Source organism: Nerophis lumbriciformis, linkage group LG16 (assembly GCF_033978685.3).
Source record: "Nerophis lumbriciformis linkage group LG16, RoL_Nlum_v2.1, whole genome shotgun sequence".
NCBI lineage: Eukaryota > Metazoa > Chordata > Actinopteri > Syngnathiformes > Syngnathidae > Nerophis > Nerophis lumbriciformis.
The window spans coordinates 44,407,099-44,417,098 of NC_084563.2; the positions used below are offsets into that span (position 1 = coordinate 44,407,099).

The 10,000-nt window shown below is 39.1% G+C and overlaps 1 protein-coding gene across 1 annotated transcript in view; it reads right to left on the reverse strand.

Annotated features, from left to right (window-relative positions):
- LOC133617283 (potassium voltage-gated channel subfamily KQT member 5-like) overlaps window positions 1–10,000 on the reverse strand; it is a 323,477-nt gene that overhangs the window by 301,278 nt on the left and 12,199 nt on the right. The gene's annotated exons all lie outside the window — the stretch shown is intronic.

Below are 10,000 nucleotides of genomic sequence, written 5' to 3' on the forward strand. Positions count from 1 at the left end.
ACTTCCTTAACGTAAATGACCGCCATAACCACAACACCAGGGGGAGCTCCACAAACCACGTTAAACCCAGATTCCGATCTAACAAAGGTCTTAACTCATTCTCCTTCTATGCCACATCAATATGGAAAGCACTCCCAACAGGTGTAAAAGAAAGTGCATCTCTAGCCTCCTTCAAAACTGCACTAAAAGAACACCTCTAGGCAACTTCAACCCTAGACTAACACCCTCCCCCCACCACATCCCACCTCCCCGGATTGTTTATGCTTTCTGAACTCACTATGTTCGCTGCTCACTGTACATTTCCTACCAAGTCAGACCTACAATGTCCATTCCTCAGATGATACAATTGTTGATGACTGAAGTGCTGATATCAACCAAACCTAACCCCCCCTCCCCAACCCTCCCCCCTCCACATCCCACACCCCGGATTGTAAATAATTCAATGTATATACTCTGATGATTAACTTGTGTGATGACTGTTCTATGCTGATAGTATATATTTGTACCATGAATTGATTTACGTGGACCCCCGACAAGTTGACAAACTTATTCGGGTGATAGCATTTAGTGGTCAATTGTACGGAATATGTACTGTTCTGTGCAATCTACTAATAAAAGTTTCAATCAATCAATCATATGCCATAAGTGACCAGACGTCCGAGATCAAAACTGGGAATATAATCCCAGAGATGTCATGACTTGGTCCTGGGGTTTAGTTTTTCTCGAAGGCAACGGAAAGTTGGCTCGGGCGAGACGGGAATGCAGGTACATTTTTATTTAAACACTATAAATACAAAACAAGGAAGTAAACAAAAGGCACGCACAATGGCGGAGAACACACTATGAAACCAAACACTTGCACAAAGGCAAAAACTATGAACAACAAAAAACACTAACTGTGGCAATAATAAACAAAACTTACTTGGCATGGACAAAAAGGAGCAGCGTGAACGATGGACATGAAAAAAGAGTCAGAAATGTGCAGAAGCATAAATGTGGAGATGTCACCAGAAAGACAAACTGAAAACACTGAACTTAAATACTACAGACATGATTAACGAAAACAGGTGCGTGACTCAAAACCTGAAACAGGTGCGTGACGTGGCAGGTGAAAACTAATGGGTTGCTATGGTGACAAACAAGAGTGCACAATCAGTCCAAACGTGGAACAGGTGAAACTAATGCGGTAATCATGGAAACAAGACAAGGGAGTGAAAAGCCAGAAACTAAAGAGTCCAATAACTAAACAAAACATGACTAAGACAAAACATGATTACACAGACATGACAAGAGAAGGGGGAAAAAAACGGTCAGCTATTTTTAAATTGAAGAAACAATATCATACCTGCCAACTTTTGAAATCAGAAAAACCTAGTAGCCAGGGTCCAGGGGCCGCAGGCCCCGGTAGGTCCAGGACAAAGTCCTGGTGGGGGGTTCAGGCTTGACGCAAAATGATTATTAGCATTCAGACAGGTTAAAATGTTGCTAAAACCATCACTGTTTGGGCAACGAAAAACGTTGAAAGTTTTCCACTTGTATCGCTAGCAACGGCATTAGACTTGTGTTTTTTTGTCCCAACGTGGTCTTTTACATCGCTAATTCCTCCGTGTCCGATCGAAAAATCTTGTCTGCACAAGGTGCAATTCGCGTAGTTTTCACCCTTTTTGGAATGGATAATTATTCCCGGATAGGCTTTTGAATATTCTTCACGGAATGACTGCAGTTTTCTTTTCGGTTTAAGACTCGTTTGCGATTTTTCTCCGGCTGATTCCATGATCGTTCGCTCGTTTGGAAACAATGGCAACTGTATGGCGTCACATTAGTGCCAAAAATCCGAGCGCATAAAAACTGTTATCGGGCGCTGATTCTCCACTTCGTGCGCGCGCGCGACACCATTTTGCGCGCGCGTGGTGCCTTTCTGCGCGCGCGCGACGCCTTTCTGCGCGCTCTCTGTGTACTCCTGGCATCTCTCCTCGCGCTGTCATGTTTCTTTTTGGCACTTTGGGGGCGGGTATGCTTAGACGGCCCCTTCTTTCTGATTGGCTGTGAGCATTTTTCATATGACCAATGATTCTCCAGCGTAGCAACGTTGTAGCCATCTTACTTCGGACATCTAGCCTCAATCATTACATTGATGTCAATGGTACATGTACTACTTAAATTACCATAACTTGCTCGATTTTCGACCAATTTACAAACGGTTTGCCTTGTTACAAATCTTATTACATGTAGATATGACATAGGATGCTGTACCTGTTGAAATTACCTCTTTCGCTTTAAAAAAAAAAAGACTTAATTGTGCAACATAGTTGTGTAAGGTCAGTGTTAGTCAGTTCTCTGATTATTTTAAACTGTTTCAGAATACATTATTAAAAGCTATTTTTAACATTTTAAAAACAAAATTCAAAGATTATTTCATTAATTTTATGGCTGAATCAAAAGAAATTCCATAAATTAGAAAAATGCTCAAGAAGAAGTGAAAATATAAAATAATGTTATTGCTGGTGGACCAGTTCTGGCTGAAAGATGTGATTATGGTGTTTGTTGTCTTATTATTTATTTGGCTCACATTTTGTATTACCCTGTATTGTGTTTATGTGGTATGAAATAACCTTCATCAGCACGCGACATTTTTTTATCCACTTCTTCCTCCGTAAATCTTGATACATATTGACGATGACCCGCCCTGATATACTTCTGATTGGCTCTGAGCATTTTTCAGCGTTTTTCGCCTGACCAATCAGAAAGGAGGACATCAATGTAATGATTGAGGCTAGATGTCCGAAGTAAGATGGCTACAACGTTGCTACGCTGGAGAATCATTGGTCATATGAAAAATGCTCACAGCCAATCAGAAAGAAGGGGCCGTCTAAGCATACCCGCCCCCAAAGTGCCAAAACGAAACATGACAGAGCGAGGAGAGATGCCAGGAGTACACAGAGAGCGCGCAGAAAGGCACCGCGCGCGCGCAAAATGGTGTCGCGCGCGCGCACGAAGTGGAGAATCAGCGCGCGATAACAGTTTTTATGCGCTCGGATTTTTGGCACTAATGTGACGCCATACAACTGGTGCCTCGTGCTTGGCAGCGGTGCTATAAATAGCCTCGTGCATGGCATTCGGAATGACTCGATAGGAAGTTACGGGAACCAGTGTCGATTGTCATTGTTGTTACGCGATTTCGTGAATAAAACTTTTCAAAAATTATTTTTTTTTAATTAATGAAAAACCGTATTTTTTATCACTGCAACCGTAACCCGGAATAGGTTGATGAAAACCGTACTAATTACGGGAAAACCGAAGTAGTTGGCAGGTATGCAATATGATTAGGTTACCGTATTTTTCGGAGTATAAGTCGCACCGGAGTATAAGTCGCACCTGCCGAAAATGCATAATAAAGAAGGAAAAAAACATATATAAATCGCACTGGAGCCCGGCCAAACTATGAAAAAAACCTGGGACTTATAGTCCGAAAAATACGGTATATATACATGCGTATATCCTACACAAACAATGTATGAATACATTAGATATCTATATATCTTAGGGACCTATAGACTGTATCTCTCTTGCTGCAGCAGCAGAGAGTTTATTCTGTCTTGACACTTTGTATTGATATTTTCTATTACATTCTTCCCTTCAATGATAACCCAGAGCCACAGATAACTTGCAGTCCTACAAGACATACAGTATGGAACTGATTCCTGGATGGATCCCTCGTGTAATCATTTTGCAATGCAGTAGGCAGAAAACGATGGAAAGCGCCACTACCTAGCAACTGACGCTGTTGGAATTTCCACAAAACACATTAAGAGATTCAACACTCTCCTGCCATCTGGCGGCTAAAGAGGATAGTGCAACCCCCCACCCCGACCCTCATTCGTCACATTTCATGTGTCAGGTAAACTGTGACGAATGGGATTATACCAATATACATTGTTTTTTTTATCTACTTCGTGCTCGGCTGCACATTTGCAGCTGAATGAGCATGGATGACTCCGCCGCTCATTTCTACCACCAAAGTGTGCATAGTTTGACTTCTAAACTAAACAAGTGGTTCCAATTCACACAACTTGTGCCCACCCACAAACACACACACACACACACACACACACACACACACACATTCAGCACAAAGATCGCGCTCATCAGCCACCATGTGCGTCAACTTCCTTCCTCTAAACAGTCATGATGCTTGAGCAACGGTTGCATGCATGGTAATGGCTGACAAGTCAAGACCGACACAAAGCTCTCGAGCCATGTGAACCATGCGTGACCCCCTTTCTACAGTGCTGTATGTACCCTAGATCAGTGTTTTTCAACCTTTTTTTTTGCGTTGAAAAAATGCGGAGGCACACCACCAGCAGAAATCATTAAAAAACAAAACTCAGTTGACAGTAAAAAGTCATTGTTGCAATTGTTGGGTATGACTTTAAACCATAACCAAGCATGCATGAATATAGCTCTTGTCTCAAAGTAGGTGTACTGTCACCACCTGTCACATCACACCCTGACTTATTTGGACTTTTTTGCTGTTTTCCTGTGTGTAGTGTTTTAGTTCTTGTTTGCGCTCCTATTTTGGTGGCTTTTTGTCTTTTTTTGGTATTTTCCTGTAGCAGTTTCATGTCTTCCTTCGAGCGATATTTCCCGCATCTACTTTGTTTTAGCAATCAAGAATATTTCAGTTGTTTTTCTTTTTCTTTGTGGGGACATTGTTGGTTGTCATGTCATGTTTGGATGTACATTGTGGACGCCGTCTTTGTTCAATGCACTGTAAGTCTTTGCTGTCGTCCAGCATTCTGTTTTTGTTTACTTTGTAGCCAGTTCAGTTTCTAGTTCCGTTCCTTAAGCTTCAATGCCTTTTCTTAGGGGCACTCAACTTTTGTTTATTTTTGGTTTTAGCATTAGATACCTTTTCATCTGCATACTGCCTCCCACTGTCGTCTGCATATTGGATCACGACATACCATGTTCCGACATCTACAAAGCAATTAGCTACCGGCTGCCACCTACTGATACGGAAGAGTATTACACGGTTACTCTGCCGAGCTCTAGACAGCATCGACACTCAACAACAGCACATTATTTGCAGACTATAATTTCTGGTTTGCAAAAAAATATTTTTACCCCAAATAGGTGAAATTAGATCATCTCCCATGGCACACTAGTGGGCCGCGGCACAGTGGTTGAAAAACACTGCCCTAGATCAGGTCAAAAGTTTGCATACACTTGTAAAGAACAATGTCATGGCTGTCTTGAGTTTCCAATCATTTCTACAACTCTTATTTTTTTGTGATAGTGATTGGAGCACATACTTGTTGGTCACAAAAAACATTCATGAAGTTTGGTTATGAATTTATTATGGGTCTACTGAAAATGTGAGCAAATGTGCTGGGTCAAAAGTATACATACAGCAATGTTAATATTTGCTTACATGTCCCTTGGCAAGTTTCACTGCAATAAGGCGCTTTTGGTAGCCACCCACAAGCTTCTGCTTGAATTTTTGACCACTCCTCTTGACAAAATTGGTGCAGTTCAGCTAAATGTGTTGGTTTTCTGACATGGACTTGTTTCTTCAGCATTGTCCACACGTTTAAGTCAGGACTTTGTGAAGGCCATTCTAAAAACTTAATTCTAGCCTGATTCTTAAACCACTTTTGACGTGTGTTTGGGATCATTGTCCTGTTGGAACACCCAACTGCGCCCAAGACCCAACCTCTAGGCCAGTGGTTCTTAACCTGGGTTCGATCGAACCCTATGGGTTCGGCGGAGGTCAAGACACACCCGACTCATCGTGTAAATAAAAACTTCTCCCTATCGGCGTATTACGGATACGGCAACAGCAGAAGTCAGACTGATTTGCAGGTGTGTAATTTGTAGTGAGTTTATGCACTGTGTTGGTTTTGTTCTTTGAACAAGGTGATGTTCATGCACGCTTCATTTTGTGCACCAGTAATAAAACATGGTAACACTTTAGTATGGGGAACATATTTGTTGCTTATTAACATGCAAATTAGTAACAAATTGGCTCTTAACTAGTCATTATTAAGTACTTAAGCCGTATTCTGCATGGCCTTATTATAACCCTAACCCTGGCCCTAACCCTCTAACCCTAACCCTAACCAAATAACTCTAAATCAGTGGTTCTTAACCTTGTTGGAGGTACCGAACCCCACCAGTTTCATATGCGCATTCACCGAACCCTTCTTTAGTGAAAAATAAAATGTTGGTTTTTTTTTAATTCAAGGCAAAGTTATATGTTTTTGGTAACACTTTAGTATGGGGAACATATTCTAAGTAACAAAGACTTAATTTAGAGTTATTTGGTTATGGTTAGGGTTAGAGGGTTAGGGCCAGGGTTAGAGGGTTAGGGTTATAATAAGGCCATGCCAAATAAGGCATTAATAAGTATTTAATAATGACTATTTAAGAGCCAATATGTTACTAATTTGCATGTTAATAAGCAACTAATTAAAGGGGAACATTATCACCAGACCTATGTAAGCGTCAATATATACCTTGATGTTGCAGAAAAAAGACCATATATTTTTTTAACCGATTTCCGAACTCTAAATGGGTGAATTTTGGCGAATTAAACGCCTTTCTATTATTCGCTCTCGGAGCGATGATGTCACAACGTGGCGTCACATCGGGAAGCAATCCGCCATTTTCTCAAACACCGAGTCAAATCAGCTCTGTTATTTTCCGTTTTTTCGACTGTTTTCCGTACCTTGGAGACATCATGCCTCGTCGGTGTGTTGTCGGAGGGTGTAACAACATGAACAGGGACGGATTCAAGTTGCACCAGTGGCCCAAAGATGCGAAAGTGGCAAGAAATTGGACGTTTGTTCCACACACTTTACCGACGAAAGCTATGCTACGACAGAGATGGCAAGAATGTGTGGATATCCTGCGACACTCAAAGCAGATGCATTTCCAACGATAAAGTCAAAGAAATCTGCCGCCAGACCCCCATTGAATCTGCCGGAGTGTGTGAGCAATTCAGGGACAAAGGCCCTCGGTAGCACGGCAAGCAATGGCGGCAGTTTGTTCCCGCAGACGAGCGAGCTAAACCCCCTGGATGTCTTGGCTCACACCGTCCCGAAGATGATCAACAGAAGAATATCGACCCTAGCTTCCCTGGCCTGCTGACATGAGGGTATGTCTACAGAATATATTAATTGATGAAAATTGGGCTGTCTGCACTCTCAAAGTGCATGTTGTTGCCAAATGTATTTCATATGCTTTAAACCTAGTTCATAGTTGTTAGTTTCCTTTAATGCCAAACAAACACATACCAATCGTTGGTTAGAAGGCGATCGCCGAATTCGTCCTCGCTTTCTCCCGTGTCGCTGGCTGTCGTGTCGTTTTCGTCGGTTTCGCTTGCATACGGTTCAAACCGATATGGCTCAATAGCTTCAGTTTCTTCTTCAATTTCGTTTTCGCTACCTGCCTCCACACTACAACCATCCGTTTCAATACATTCGTAATCTGTTGAATCGCTTAAGCCGCTGAAATCCGAGTCTGAATCCGAGCTAATGTCGCTATAGCTTGCTGTTCTTTCCGCCATGTTTGTTTGTGTTGGCATCACTATGTGACGTCACAGGATAATGGACGGGTGTATATAACGATGGTTAAAATCAGGCACTTTGAAGCTTTTTTTAGGGATATTGCGTGATGGGTAATCTTTTGAAAAAACTTCGAAAAATATAATAAGCCACTGGGAACTGATTTTTAATGGTTTTAACCCTTCTGAAATTGTGATAATGTTCCCCTTTAATGGTGAATATGTTCCCCATACTAAAGTGTTACCATGTTTTATTACTGGTGCACAAAATGAAGCGTGCATGAACATCACCTTGTTCAAACAACAAAACCAACACAGTCCATAAACTCACTACAAATTACACACCTGCAAATCAGTCTGACTTCTGCTGTTGCCGTATCCGTAATACGCCGATAGGGAGAAGTTTTTATTTACACGATGAGTCGGGTGTGTTTCGACCTCCACCGAACCCCTGAGCCCGACTCACCAAACCCCTAGGGTTCGATCGAACCCAGGTTAAGAACCAATCCTCTAAATTAAGTCTTTGTTACTTAGAATATGTTCCCCATACTGAAGTGTTACCAAAAACATATAACTTTGTCTTGAATTTGAAAAAAAAAACATTTTATTTTTCACTAAAGAAGGGTTCGGTGAATGGGCATATGAAACTGGTGGGGTTCGGAACCTCCAACAAGGTTAAGAACCACTGCTCTAGGCTGATGATTTTAGGTTGTCCTGAAGAATTTGGAGGTAATCCTCCTTTTTCATTTGCTGTATGTATACTTTTGACCAAGCAGATTTGCTCACATTTTCAGTAGACCCATAATAAATTCATAAAAGAACCAAACTTCATGAATGTTTTTTTGTGACCAACAAGTATGTGCTCCAATCACTCTATCACAAAAAAATAAGAGTTGTAAAAATTATTGGAAACTCAAGACAGCCATGACATTATGTTCTTTACAAGTGTATGTCAACTTTTGATCGCAACTCTACATGGTACAGTTATTCTACCTGAGATGCTAACTTAAATTAACATCCCCCCAAAATGGACAGTACAAATGGATGGCTTTATTTTTAATTACTTAAACATTTATTTATTTTTTATATTTAATGAAATGTGTTTTTATTTGCAAATGTTTCAAACATGACCATTACAGATTAACACAGTTTTAGGTAACACTTTAGTTTGGGGAACATATTCTAAGTAACGAAGACTTAATTTAGAGTTATTTGGACACTAGGGGAACATATAAGGGTTAGTAAGGGTTACTAATAAGCAATAATTCTGAGGTTATTGAGGGAAGACTCTTAGTTAATGGCTTACTGGTTGTATAATAAGGCCATGCAGAATGAAGCATTCATAAGTACTTAATAATGACTAATTAAGAGCCAATATGTTACTAATTTGCATGTTAATAAGCAACTAATTAATGGTGAATATGTTCCCCAAAATAAGTGTTAGCCAGTTGTAATAATAATAATAATAATAATAATAATAATACATTAAATATAGATTGTGTGTCCAAAAATGATGTTCTCTAGTTAGGGGGATGGAAATAAATATTCCACTTGAGTGGAAAAGTTTGAGAATGAACATCCCCCCAAAATATACAGCTTTATTTTTAATTACCTAAACATTTTTTTAATATATTTAAATTACATGTGTTTATATGTGCAAATGTTTCAAACATGACCATTACATATGAACACAGTTGTATTAATAATAATAATAATAATAATAATACATTAAATATAGATTGTATACCCACAAATTATGTTCTCTGGTTAGGGGGATGGAAATAAATATTTCACTTGAGTGGAAAAGTTTGAGAATGAACATCCCCCCCAAAATGTACTGCTTTATTTTTAATTAAACAATTTTTTTTTAAATATTTTAAATTAATTTGTTCATATGTGCAAATGTTTCAAACATGACCATTACATATGAACACAGTTTTAATAATAATAATAATAATACATTAAATATAGATTGTATACCCAAAAATTATGTTCTCTGGTTAGGGGGATGGAAATAAATATTTCACTTGAGTGGAAAAGTTTGAGAATTAACATCCCCCCAAAATATACAGCTTTATTTTTAATTACCTAAACATTTTTTTAAATATTTAAATTACATTTGTTTATATGTGCAAATGTTTCAAACATGACCATTACCGATGAACACAGTTTTAATAATAATAATAATAATAATACATTAAATATAGATTGTGTATCCAAAAATGCTTTTCTCTGGTTAGGGGGATGAAATAAAATTTTTTATTTGAGTGGAAAAGTTTGAGAATAAACATCCCCCCGAAATATACAGCTTTATTTTTAATTACCTAAACATTTTTTTTAAATATTTAAATTACATGTGTTTAGATGTGCAAATGTTTCAAACATGACCATTACAGATTAACACAGTTTTAATAATAATAATAATAATAATAATAA